The 12,883-nt window shown below is 45.2% G+C and overlaps 1 protein-coding gene across 4 annotated transcripts in view; it reads left to right on the forward strand.

Moving 5' to 3' along the window:
• The first annotated feature begins 944 nt into the window (after nucleotides 1–944).
• SPATS2L (spermatogenesis associated serine rich 2 like) overlaps nucleotides 945–12,883 on the forward strand; it is a 162,708-nt gene continuing 150,769 nt past the window's right edge. For 2 of the 4 annotated variants that reach the window (XM_037167533.2, XM_037167534.2), the window contains exon 1: nucleotides 1,062–1,359. The gene's annotated coding sequence lies outside the window, so the exon portion shown is untranslated. Of the gene's footprint in view, nucleotides 1,029–1,061; nucleotides 1,360–12,883 lie in introns of those variants that run through there. The other 2 variants (XM_037167536.2, XM_053665106.1) reach the window with 2 other exon arrangements.

The following is a 12,883-nucleotide window of genomic DNA, read 5'->3' on the forward strand; positions in this document are numbered from 1 at the left end:
ACGCTATTTTAGCAGATTTGAACTTTGCCAAAAAGGTGTTTCTATTTTATTTCAAATTATGATTCTTGAGCATCGGGTGACAACACCATTCTGCTGTACACTCAGGGGCTCCTTAGAGTTTGGGGCGTGAGAATCATCAACAACTATGGTCTGATATTTGTAAGTGGCTTTGATATCCAAGGAGGCACTCAGAAACAATATGGTATTCCAAAAAAAAAAAAAAAAATGGAGTCTAAGAATTCATCCTTTAGGGGTTAAAAAAAAAAAAAAAACTAAACTAAATTGGAGAACTGCCTGTATTTCACTCTACTGCCTTTGGAAGAAGAGGTGTGTTATCTAAAGTGCTTCCATCATGAATAATGATTGAGAAACTCTGCCTTTACTCTCCCGACTACTGTACTCCCAGGCAGAACCCCATGGGCTGATGGCTGTGTGTCGATCTGGAAGTTGGCTATTACATACGTTTAGAGCAACCCACCTTCAGAAGCTCACTGTGAAGGGGCAGCGGAAGGAGGAGGGGCGCAGCGGGGCTTCTAGGGTCACATCCGAGTCCCAGTACTTTTTCCGTGACCAGTTCTTCACATCATTTCAGAATCCGTTCCCTTTGTTTACATTTGGAGCTTGGCTCAGCCCCAGAAACCATTAGTACCTTCTAAAAGGAAAAGTATCTTGCATCTGTAGACAGTGTGGAGGGGCGAGGGGGAGCAAAGTTCATTCTCCTGGCTATGGGAGGATGCCTCTCCTGCAACACGTGTCGGTTTTGACAAAATCTTTCAATAACGAGCAGTTTAAGTGAGGTGGAGGTTTGGGGAAAGGCGAGGCCATTGGTGTGGGGCAAGCAAAGTGCGGAAGCTGTACGGGGATTCTTCTAGAAAGTGGGGTGGGAAAGGAGCTAGGGAGGGCGTGTGGAGGGAAGGGATCTGTGTCAGAACGTGCGTGTGAGCGGATACAAAACCCGGGAGAGGCGTGAGCAGAGCTGTGTATGCAAGCGGGAGCGAGGGGCGCCGGCTTGGGGTGTGTGCGCCTGGGTGAGTGACACTGAGGGGCGGGCTAGCCGGCGGACCAGCGGGCGGGGGCAGCCTGCGAGGGGCGGGAGTGTCCCTGCGTGGAGCCGGCCGACCTGGAGTTGTGTCAGTGAAGGAATCCAGTCGGGGGCTGAGCAGGCTGCGCCCTCCGCCGCGAGCGCCGGCAGCGCGGGGCAAGCTCCGGACCGCGCGCGGCCCAGGCAGCGGCTCCCTCTCAGCCCGCCCTCCCCGCCGCAGGGGCCGCCACCTCCGCTGCGCCTCCCCCGCACCCGGGGACCGCGCCCCCGATCGTAGTCCCTGGCCCGGGACAGAGTGCCGGGCTATCGGCACAGAGGTAAGCCCCGGACCCTGGCCACCGCCGCCTGGGATTCCCTTCCCGCCCTCTGGGGCCGGGTAGAGACGCGGGAGTCGGACGGACGCGACGGGGCCTGAGCTGCTGGGAGTATGGCTCAGTCCGGGTCGCAGGTTCGGCAGCCAGGGCCGCCCAGCCCCCCGCTGCCTCCTGGGGCGCTGGGTGTGGCCCAGCTCGGTGCCGACGCCGGCTGGCGGCGCGGACCGGACGCGGAGGTCGCCGTCCTTCCTTTCTCTGGCTGGCGCGATTCGGCCGGCGGGCAGGCGAGCGGGAGGAGGCTCTAAGTCCGCTGCACGTTTGAGCTCCCTGGGCAAGCGTGTGGAGGCTGTGCTCCGACGTGGACCCCCCGCCCCGGATCTGAATCCACCGCGGTCCCTGATCTGCCCTCCCCGGCGCGAGCGCCCCCTTCTACTGGCAGAGCGGAGTGCGACCCACCCCCTCCCACCAGCGGTCAGCTGCCAGCAGAGGAGCTGCGGCCTCGACAAGACCATCTCGCCCCCGATAGTGGCCCCTGCGCCCCTGGGCACGGGTGGAAGCGGGATGCATCCACCCTGTGTTCCCGAACTTGCTTTGATTGCAGGCTAGGTGACAAGAGGAGAAACCGAGCGACCTGGCCGAGCAGGACGAAGCGGTCGCGCGTTGCAGTGTTTGGGCGGGTAGAACCGGAGTCCGCAGGCAGCGGCCGGGGCTCGGGATTGTGCCCCGGACCAAGCCCAGGACAGCGGTTGTTTCCGAGGTCCGGGAAGGGTTTGTGGCGCTCTCTCCACGGCTCGCTGGCACTCTCCTGCTGGCTCGCACTCTGCTGATTGCTGACACTCTATTCTGTTGTTAGTACTTAATGCACACGTAGGAGGTGAAGGGCTGAGACTTTACCTGGACAGGGATGCGACAGAAGCCTCCCATCTACACGAGTGGAGGTTTCCTGTTCTTGGGGGATTGGTGTGTTTGTAAACTTCATAAGCTTTCAGTTCCCAGCATTCCTGATTTCGGTGGATGCCGAGGTTTTGGAGACCTGACGCTGTAATGGTTCTTTTTTTGTACAGCATTTTCCTTTGAGTATATTACAGAATCTGTGGCTTGAGAACTAGTGAACTTCAGATACATCTTTATTTACATAAAATATTCTGTAACAATTTCATATGGTTATTTAAAATATTTTTTAAATGTTTCATTAGGCACTTTTACTCCTTCCTTCACAAATAAGAAAAAAAAAAAGACTCCGAAATTTTAGAACCTGGGCAGGAAGAGGCTTTATGCCAGTATTTGAAAGAGTCAGGTCGTGCGTGTGACCTTTTATGACATCGTTTTAGTTTGTCTTAATGAAATGATTCATGGCTGTTCTGGTTATGTTTTCTAGAAATAAAGAAGATTGCAATATAGCAGGGGGGAAAGGATAGGAAGTCAAAAATTGCTTTATTTAGAAAAAAAGAATATTCAAGTAACAAATCCAGTTATTTTGAAAGATACTCAAAATGAAAACTGAAGTTGCCTTCTGGGTAAAGTATTTCATCGGCCTTATAAAATTGTATCACTTAGCCAGAAAGCAGTGTGTTGTGTGGATGGGGGCAGTTTTGTCAAGTAGCTAGTGTTTAAAAATAACTGTATATGATAATATTTGATGGGTCTTTAACTGGGGGAAAAATCAACTTTCGGAATGATTTTCTATTTGGACAAGGCATTTACTGCTGCAGTCTCTAATTAGAGTTTTGGATGAAACTCAAGCTTTGTAAAAACGTATTTTTATGGAGCAGCAGAGCAAAAAGCCTGTAAAATTCTGTATCTTTGTGGTTTTAAACACAGACACACACAAACTGGACTAGCCCCACAGATAATTTGCATAAAAAATACAATCACTTGAATGCAGAGAATATTTAAGAGGATAGTAAAAATTCAACATCTGGGAAAGGTCTGTGTTAATTGCCAATTTTCTTTAATCCTGCCTCTGAAAATATTAAATGAATTCGTAGGAACCAACTTAGTTTAATGTACTTATTTGGACAGGCAAAAGGATCAATACTCTTTTTTGTATTCATTTTGTTTTAGAGAGGCCCTTAATGAAAGCCTTCACGGTTAGCTCTGTGCTCCCACTGATTTTCATGTGGTCCTTGTGGGGGTAGGTATCTATGGGCTATGAAGCTGCTTTGCCATCTCTGAAATGATCAGGGGAAGAAAATGCTTAGGCCACATTGCAGTCTTGTGGTGCTGCCAGTCAGAAGAGCTCATAGGTCAGTTTTGCTGTATAAATAGAAATACTTTTTCATCAGAAGTTAATCTTGAGATATAGCTCATTTTTGGTTCCAAGTTTTTTCAATTTTAGGCTCTGATCACAGAACTGTGCTGTCATTAACAATGACTATTGATTTATGGCTTTTCTGTACTGACTATTGATTTATGTTGAAGGTGCTTAGGTGGTCTTCATTCTACACCTTTACACAATTTTAATCAGCGTCTTGTAGGTGAGCTGGGACAGGAACTTCTGGTATTGTTTGATAAGATGGAAGAAGTTGAGGTTGTTCATGGTAAGATCTAAGCTACTACCACCTGTCTCGAGATATGATTAGCGTGGGGTAGGTTCTGAATGTGTTAAACAGGCACCGCTTACTCACTGCTCCTTCGTACTTCTTTCCTACTCATCCTCTGCGGACCTGTTACTATTATTTGACTGTGACAATTGAATCATACGACTGCTATAATTTTTGTAGACAGAACAGTGGCTTTTATAAACATGACAGAGGACATAAAGGCAGAAATAGAATATGACAAAGTGATGGAGTCTGTTTATTGATCTCTGAATGATTATGAATAATTCAGCTAATCAAGTCATTCTCACTGTTCTGTCTTACCATGTAATCACACAATTAAATTATGATTTTCATGATACAAACAGCTAATAACCCAGTACACATAGTTATAGAAGGAAAATAAACCTTTTTTTCCTTCCCTTTTTTGAGGTTGTCTGCTGTGAAGGTGTTATTTCCTTGACACATCAGTGGCTAATTCGGAGCTGTGATGCTTGTTATGTAAATAGGCCATATGTTGAATTCCTACAGAAGTTTATGCATTCCCTGTTGTGGTGCTGGACAGGATCTGCTACTTACCACATCTAAGAAAATTAGTCTGTGAAGATGATTTCTCTTTGCTATTTTTATCGCTTCTATTACTTTTGTTTAATAGCATTATCTAATAAAAATTCTCCAATGTGATGGTGTCATCTGTCCTCACATCATATTAATCTCTAGTGCTGACACAAACTCGGTACTCACTATGCATGTGTTTAACAGACTTTTCACAGTGGACGTCCTGCTGCCAGGCTAAGAGGCCCCCTGCCTGATGACTAATTTTGCATGTTCTCTGCTAAACCTTTTCCTTTCACAACGAAAAGACTTTCCTTTTCTTGATGGCCTTAGCATTCTCTTTACCACCCAGACTTGAGACCTAGGAACCATCCCTGACTCCTCTCCCTTTCATTCCCACAGTAAAACTAGGCATCCAGTCATTAACTCTTCCACTGGGACCCTTCCTCTGTACAAAGGGAAGCCCCCGCTTCCCTTTGTATTCCTCACTCCCTGCCCCGCCATAGCCCGGGCCTGCAGCCATCACTGTGTTCTAGGATCGATACAGTCTCCTACATCCTGGTCTCTCTGTAATTGAGCGTTCCCCCTTGCGCACACTTCTGCCAGCCACATCGACCTTCCTAAAACTCTTCTTAGAACTCTTCTCCAAGGGTTGTCCCATGGGAATCCTGTGTTGGAGTCAGGTTTCTCTGATTCTAAAGCTAGTGCTTTCTATAAGTTAAAATACTTTCCATGTCCCCCCAAAATTGCTTTTGGCATGAAGTCTAACCTCTCAACCTGGTTAATGTACCTCAGAGTCTCGGCCAGATTTAGCTATCCAACTTTATATTTCTCCAACATGAACCTTTGTTCTGACTCATTGGATCTCACTGCCTTCGAAGATGACTTTGTGCCCTTTTGTTCACCATCTGCCTTTTAGAGTGCCTTTCATTTGCCCTCTGACTTAATCGCAAGCTCAAGTCTGCCCGTCCTGTCCATGCTACCCTCATGGGCTTCCTCCTCTTCTGCCCTTTTTGTCTGCGTCATCTCTTTAGACCATCAGATGCTCTCTTATACTATTGCGGTCTTAATTCTTGCTTTTCCAAGTAGATTGCAAGTTCCTTGAGGGCACTGATGTACCTTGTCTGCCATGTTTGAATCATTTACAGGCCTTTGGGCCTGGCAAGCACTTGACAAGTACGTACGTAGCATCAATCAAGCAGAAGAGTCACTTGTTTCTAAATGATGAGCTTTGATGTTGCCAGTGTACTGCTCACCCTTGTGTCCCCCAGAGCCTAGCTTGCAGCTTGACACCTAGTAATGACCTCAGTAAATATTTGTTCACATAGAAATTGATTTTGATATTGGATCAGAGGGACAGAGAGGCATTTGAAGGAGACATTTTTCAAGGAGTTTTTCCCATTTCGGTAGTTCTAATCAGCGTCTTTATTCATCAGCTGTGAGGATTCTGAGGCCTGGCATATTCCAGAGTTGAGATAATGATGGAAGCTGGTAGTTGTAAGTTAGAATTTAGGAGGTTGTTGTTATTTTAAGGTGCAGTGATGGGTCCCATTAGTGAGCAAAAACCAAAGCATGCTGGCCTTACGCCAGTAATTTATGTAAAAAACAATTACACTTGAGTTATTAGTTACATAGAAGTTTAGCTAATTGGCCCTAAAATTCCAGACTGCATTGCAGGGCTACCCAACCTTTTCATTTAAAAACTTCCATATATATATGTTAACTGGGGGAATCCATCTGAGGATGAAGTTGGGATAGAGAAGAGATGCCACACCCATTCTCTTGTATTCAGGACAAAACCCAATTCTTTAAACTTAATAATAAGACTCATTTTGTATAATGCACTGTTTCTGCCAAGAAGGAGTTTAGAGTCAAGCAGGAGAAATAACATGAGTCCCAGAAACAAAGGTCTAAGAGAGCTCAGAAGGGAAAATTTCCTTCTTGGACGCTGGTGGGGGCTGCCTGAAGTCATAGTTGTTTGAGCTGATTATTGAAAGGATTTGGGTAAGGCTGCAATAGCTATTATTGGAAATACAGGGGAGGGAGAAGGACGGGAGGGCTGGGGGCAGCGCGGGGCAGCGCAGGGCAGGCGTTCCAGCATTTCCGACTCTAACGTCGGTAGTACACCAGGGCCCTCCAGGGCATTGGTGGTCTGCAGTGTTCGATAATGAAACTTGAAGGATATACAGACACCTGCAGTAATTACTTGTGGTGCCAAGTGCTGAACTGACCATGACATAAAGCACAAAATAAATCTTTTAAGCATTGTAACCAGTGCATTCCTGGGTAGCATCCAACTTGCTTAGAATGCTCAGAAAGGCCTCCTGCATTATGGAAACACCACTGAAGGCTGAAACTTTCATGGTGATGTAAATAGGGAATGTCTGCCTGATGTGCTCCTGAGAAGCCAGCCATCTATGGGACACTGCCCAGTGTGCCCCCCAGAGCTTAATAAATGGGTAAACATACTGTTATATAGAACTTCCATTCTGATTTTGTAGAACTACACCCAAGGACTGTAGAACTAGGACCAATTGGTATAAGTTTCAGGGAGACAGATTGAGGGTCAGTGTAAAGAAAGTAGCCCTGTTATGGATAATGGACTGTACTATTTCATGAGGCAGTAAGCCCCTCATGACTAAATTCATTCAAGCATAGGCAATGTCTCATTTAAATACATGCATTACTCCTTTCTTCCCCAAAGCACTGCTTTGAAGTATATATGTATGCTAATTATCCCCATTATACTGAAGAGCAATACTGAAGCCCAGGACGCTGAGTTAGGACTTAAGTTGGAGCAAGGAAGTTGGTGCACAGGTGTTAAGCTGAATATGTACTGGATGAAGAAAGGAATCAAACACTGGATGGCCATTAGGACTTTCAAGGACCCTTCTTAACATAGGACTGATTTTTCCATTCTCCTTAGGGATCAAGATGCAAATTGTTGCAAAGCACTAATTCATTATCAGCATTCCCAATTCCTAGAAAATCAGAACAAAGTGAATATAGTTATCATCTTGATAGTCAACACTTATTGATCATCTCACTTACACTTCACATGATCTTGCAAGGTAGGGATTATGTATGCTTTTAAAAAGGGGATGCTAAAGCTAAGGCAAGTCACATAGCTTGATTGAATCTGCAAAGTCGGTAAGTGGCAGATGAATCTGTTTGGTGTCTGACCACTACCTTCAGCTCTTTTCTTACCCTACCCTGTGAGGTAATGCATGGTGGCATTGAGAATATTTACCTATCAGTTTAGCACTAGACACCAACCAATCAGAGAGGCTATAAACAGCCCCTGTGGCTCTCCCAGGTGATGACTCTCACCTGAATGATGTTTAGGTGAAGTCCAAACGTGTGTGAAAGGATTGGTAATATTCCAAGACTGCAGACCTGGAGCTCCAGAAATCTAATGACTTCTCTCTACTCTGTTTAACATTTATTTCATTTTATACATGATACATAGTACTATTAAAGAAAAAACATTGTCTTTCTTCAGGGTCTCAACCAACCTTTTCTCTCAGCTCATGAGCATGTGTAAGTCTTTCTTATTTTTTTTTTATGAAAACAGAAGACAAGACAAGCAAAATCCCTGTAGCCCCTTCCCTCTGGGCCTGCTTATGTTCTATCATTCCTGGTCTTAGAAGACTGCTCCTTGAAAGACAGATCTTCATGCAATACCTGCTCCTCCCCCACCTACTCTTTCTCTCCAACCCTCTGAAGTCCTGTTGTCTCATAACAGCCTTCAAACCGCCAGATCCATTGTCCAGGATTCTTTTCTAATTCTTGACCCGCGTTGGTGTCAATGATCTCTCTCTGCCCCTTGAAAGTTTGCCCACCTGTTTTCTGAATCATTCCTCTCCCGATTTTTCCCTGTTGCCCGGTACTGTGTGTTAGACTTCTCTGTAGATTCCTCTTCTCCTCCCAAACCACAGCATCTTCTAGAGTTCACTCTTCAACCGTCTGCTCACTCTTCACATTTGCCTTGGGGAGACTCACCTACTGTTTTCTTTTGCTTCCACCTATATCGCATTGATTTCTTAATCTACAACTCCAGCCTTGAGTTCTTCTGATCACTGCTCCAGGTATCTTAAATTCATCGAGTTCAAAACTCCACTTTCACAACCAGAACATTCCTTCTGTATTATTCTCTTAATGGAATTAAGAGAATCCCACTTCACCAAGTTTAAACTCTGGGAGTTGCTCTAAATTCCTTGCTCTTCTCCAATCTCTGTGTTTCATTGATCACCCTTCCGTGTGGAAAGGATCTTCTCGAACTGCCTTGAGTCTGCCCTCGCCTCTCTAGACTGTTGCCACCGTCACTGTGGTGGTTCAGGCCCTCATCACCCCTCTCGAGGATTACTGCAATAGCCTGGTAACTGGTCTCTCTGCCTTCTGCCTGGCCAGCCTCCAATCCATTCCCCACACTGCTGCCTTTCTAAAAGCAAATTTGATCATGACTCTCTGCTGCTTAAAATCCTTCAGCAGAGTGACTGCTTCTCCAGGATAAAAATCTAAGCTCCCTAGCACGACACAAAAGCTCCTTTGTGATCTGGGCCCTCCCTCTGGTTATTTATCGAAGTCTTTTCTAATGATCCTTGTGCCTACTGTCCACCCCTGCCTGTAGCTTCCCTACTAAAGGACGTGGGTCGTTACAGGAAAGAAATGAGAGGAGGACTGGGAACGTGACTGTGCTGACCAGTGCCATGGCCACTAGCTGGATCTGGCTAGCGAGCCCTTGAAATAAGGCTAGTCCAACTGAGATGTGCTGTACATGTAAAATACACCATGGGTTCAAAGACTTGACATGAAAAAAGAATGTAACACATCTCATTAATAAAATTTAATATTGATTACATGTTCAAACAGGAATATCTTGGATATAGTGGATTAAATAAAATCTATTATTAAAATGAATTCACATGTTTCTTTTTACTTTATTTTTTAAACATGACTACAAGGATATTTTAAATTACCCGTGTGGCTCACATTCAAGTCCACTAAACAGCATTGTTACAGAATAGCTCTTCATCCTCAGGAGATGCATCTTACCAGAGCCAAGCCCATGGGATTTCTGAATGATTAAGTCGGCCCTGCAGGTACAGAGAAACAGCAATTGCTCAGTTTCTTAAATCCACAGATATAAAGTGCTTTAGATAAGATTCAGAATCAGAGAGACAGATTGTGAAAGCAACAGCCAGGAGTCACACACACAATGCTCACAGTGCTGAAGTCTCCATCGTCTGTCTTCCCAGTTACTGTCAGGAGTGGGAAGCAGGGAGGCTGCTGTGCTAGAGGAAGGATTTGAGACGGAGTGCGAGGAAGGTCAAGTGCAGTCGCATTCCACAGGAGCCTCCCACCTGTGGGGTACCAGGCACAGTGCCCGAGAGCCACGCCTGTGTCTCTGAAGTCTCCATCCTGCCACTGATCCTTCCCAGTGGCTAAGTCCCCGCTCCCCCACTGTTTAGCTCTAGAATCCTGAGCAAGTTAATGAATTAATGGGTCTTGAGCCTCAATAGTATGTACATCCCACAGCCATTGTGCATCAAACAAAATGACATGCCAAACAACAGAAGTGCTCTGCAGCAGTTGGGTATGCCTTAAGATACTGAGGGTAGGGCTCTGTACATCGGTTGGCCCCAAGTCTTTGAGGACAGGCATAAGGGCTGTCAGAAAGATCCAAAGGTCCTATGATATATGCAGAGCTTTACATTTTCACAGTGGAAAAGCCTACCAGTGACAGCAAATCAGAGCTTATCACTTTGGACCAGGAGGGAGAAAGCTGGAGGTGAGGGGAAGACACCATGACTATCAAAAGAAAGGTTGGTTCAGCAGGATCAGATTCCAGTGGAGTCTGATAGGCCGCGTGACTCAGCGGGTTCTCTCTGGGTTGTTTGCGTGCAGTGTTCTGTTGAACCCTGCGCTTCTGAGAAGAATCCAACCCCCCTGCCCCTGAGCAATTGTTTTTCTTTGCTTTTACATATTAGGCATTAGTATAAGATTCTGTTAAGGGGAAAGACTTGTGCTAAAAAATAAAAGTATGAAAGTCATATAGAAAATGGCCCAAGAAAGTGGTGACCACCTTGGTGTGATTCTTGTCCCCCCACTTTGTGGGATGGGGACCAGCTTAGGCCCCGTACAGGAGGCTCCCAGCTCCCTCAGTGACTGTCCATCCATCCGACTGATTGTGTAGTTTGCCTAGCCCAAACAATTTACCTAGGGAGCCATAACTCAGCCTCATTCTTGGGTAACCAAGTTTTCACCTTGTGCCCCAGGTTCCAATTTGTCTCCCACATTTCCAAGTTCCTGCTTTGAGTTCTTATTTCGGAATCCCAAATTGCTTTTGGTACGTGTGCCACTGTGGATCTCCAAGCCTTCTTAGCATAGTAGTGTTGCCTCTGGGCTACAGCGTCTAGGGTGACTCCCTACTGTTCTCTCCCAGGCTTCTTCAAGCCTACCCTCAATGGGCAGGAAAATTAGTTAATTTAATAGATATTTCTGGAATTCAATAGCTGGCCTGAATACTGGCCGTTCCCTGCTTCTAGATCCCTGACACCAGACACCGTCTGCTCATTGGCTGCCCACACCAGTCTCTAGATCCTGTTTGTGCCATATGTGCAACTTGGGGGGAAAGGGGAGGGCAAGAATAGGGCTGATGCGTTTCTAAATTGCGATCCATCCACTTCTTTGTCTCCTGTGGGAAGGCTAGTCTTATGTGTGGATAAAAAAGGTGGTTACCTTTACGATGTGATTTCAGAATCTATACTATTCAAAAGGGCACCTCAAATGTCAAGTTTCACTTTCCCACTCTCTAATAGGGGAAAGCTTATGTTATAAAAATTCTGGTCCTTTTCCTAAGACCAGTATAGTTTAGAAGAAAAAGAGGACAGATTTGGTACTCGAATGACCTGGTTTTTGACTCATAATTGGCTGGCTTATATGAACTTGAGCAAATTATTTCATCTTCCTGAACCTCAGTTTTGTTCGTGTATGATATGAAGCTAATACCTACTTGTTTTGTTATGATTCTGTTATGACTGAATGAAACGAGATGGAAAGTGCCCAGCAGCAGAGACTAAGCTGCAAATGCCATGGAAGTGGTAACTTAGATACGTGCTCCTTCGAATGAGTAACTTTTTAGACCCTTCCCTGAGACTGATAAGGAAGAAAATAAGGAATCTGGGCTAACCCATCCAAGGGTAAAAAGGACCAGAAAGAAGTCACCTTCACATTTTGCTTAAGGCCCATCTTGTCTGGTGGTTTTCATTCATGAAAATATTCATCTGAGATTATGAATATAGCATGAGGCCCTGGAACAAAGGCATGTTTACATCTTCTGCCAGGATAATTTAAGACTAAACAAAGCAAGTTTTTGAATCTCCGAATAGTCAGGTACACTGCCATCAAAATAAACTTTTATTTCTATTCTTTGCTGACAAATTACAAATGAAGGAAGTCACTAAAATAACCTGAAAAGGAAGATTCAGATATAAATTAGACACCGGGACACATTTCACACTTATTTTGTGGGAGCCATTCTTTCTGTAACTGTGGGCGTTTGGGAAGTTCTTTTGTTGTGGCTTTTGTTGCTTACAAGAAGGGGGAGAAAGCTTTAGTGTACCAAGGAAGAATGGTTTTGATTGGAGGCAATATTGTTCTCAGTGTGGGCTGACTTTCGTATATTACAGGGATTGCTAATGCATAACAGAGAAAACCCATTTATTGAAGTGCCATAAACAGCAGTGAGATGTCTGATCTGACATCCTGCCACTTCTGATCAACGAGTATTTTTCACAGGAGCATGGGCAGTCCTATAATTTGTAAAGAGGAAAGTGGAAGGTGTTATGCTGGCAACTGTGACTGCTAATGTCCTGATCTGGAAAGTCTTTGTCCTTCCTCCCGTGAAGTCTGAATAGCGGCCTGGATTCAGCTCTCGCGCTGGCTGCCAGGGACTTCCCCACTATAATGCCACAGCCTCCGTGCAGGGCCGTATTAAAACTGGGACCATGCAAGGAGAAAATGTAAATCTACTGCCCCCAAAATTAAAAATGAAAGCATTAAAAAGAATATTTAGTGCTGGTTTGTGGCACTGAATATATAAACTCAATTTATTGTTCTGCTAGTCCCAGAGCAAGAACCGCTTCAGCAATAATGGATGATATCAACTAAGGTTACCATGGCAGCATTAATTTATAACTTCCAAACTTTGGTAGAACTTCACTTCTGGACTCTTCTGGATTGCATTTCAATTTACAGCTATTTCTCATTTATTAAGGCAAGGCATGTTCAGAAACTTTACATAGATGTACTCGGAGTGTCTTCGTGAAAGTTACTGATGGGAAATTAGAAACACAGAGTATGGGCATTGGAGAGGGACAGTGGGTGCCACGGTCTACGGTTGCCCCTAAATGCAGGAATCCCTTCCACTG

Source organism: Artibeus jamaicensis, unplaced genomic scaffold (assembly GCF_021234435.1).
Source record: "Artibeus jamaicensis isolate MK-2021 breed Jamaican fruit bat unplaced genomic scaffold, CSHL_Jam_final contig_391, whole genome shotgun sequence".
Classification (NCBI taxonomy): domain Eukaryota; kingdom Metazoa; phylum Chordata; class Mammalia; order Chiroptera; family Phyllostomidae; genus Artibeus; species Artibeus jamaicensis.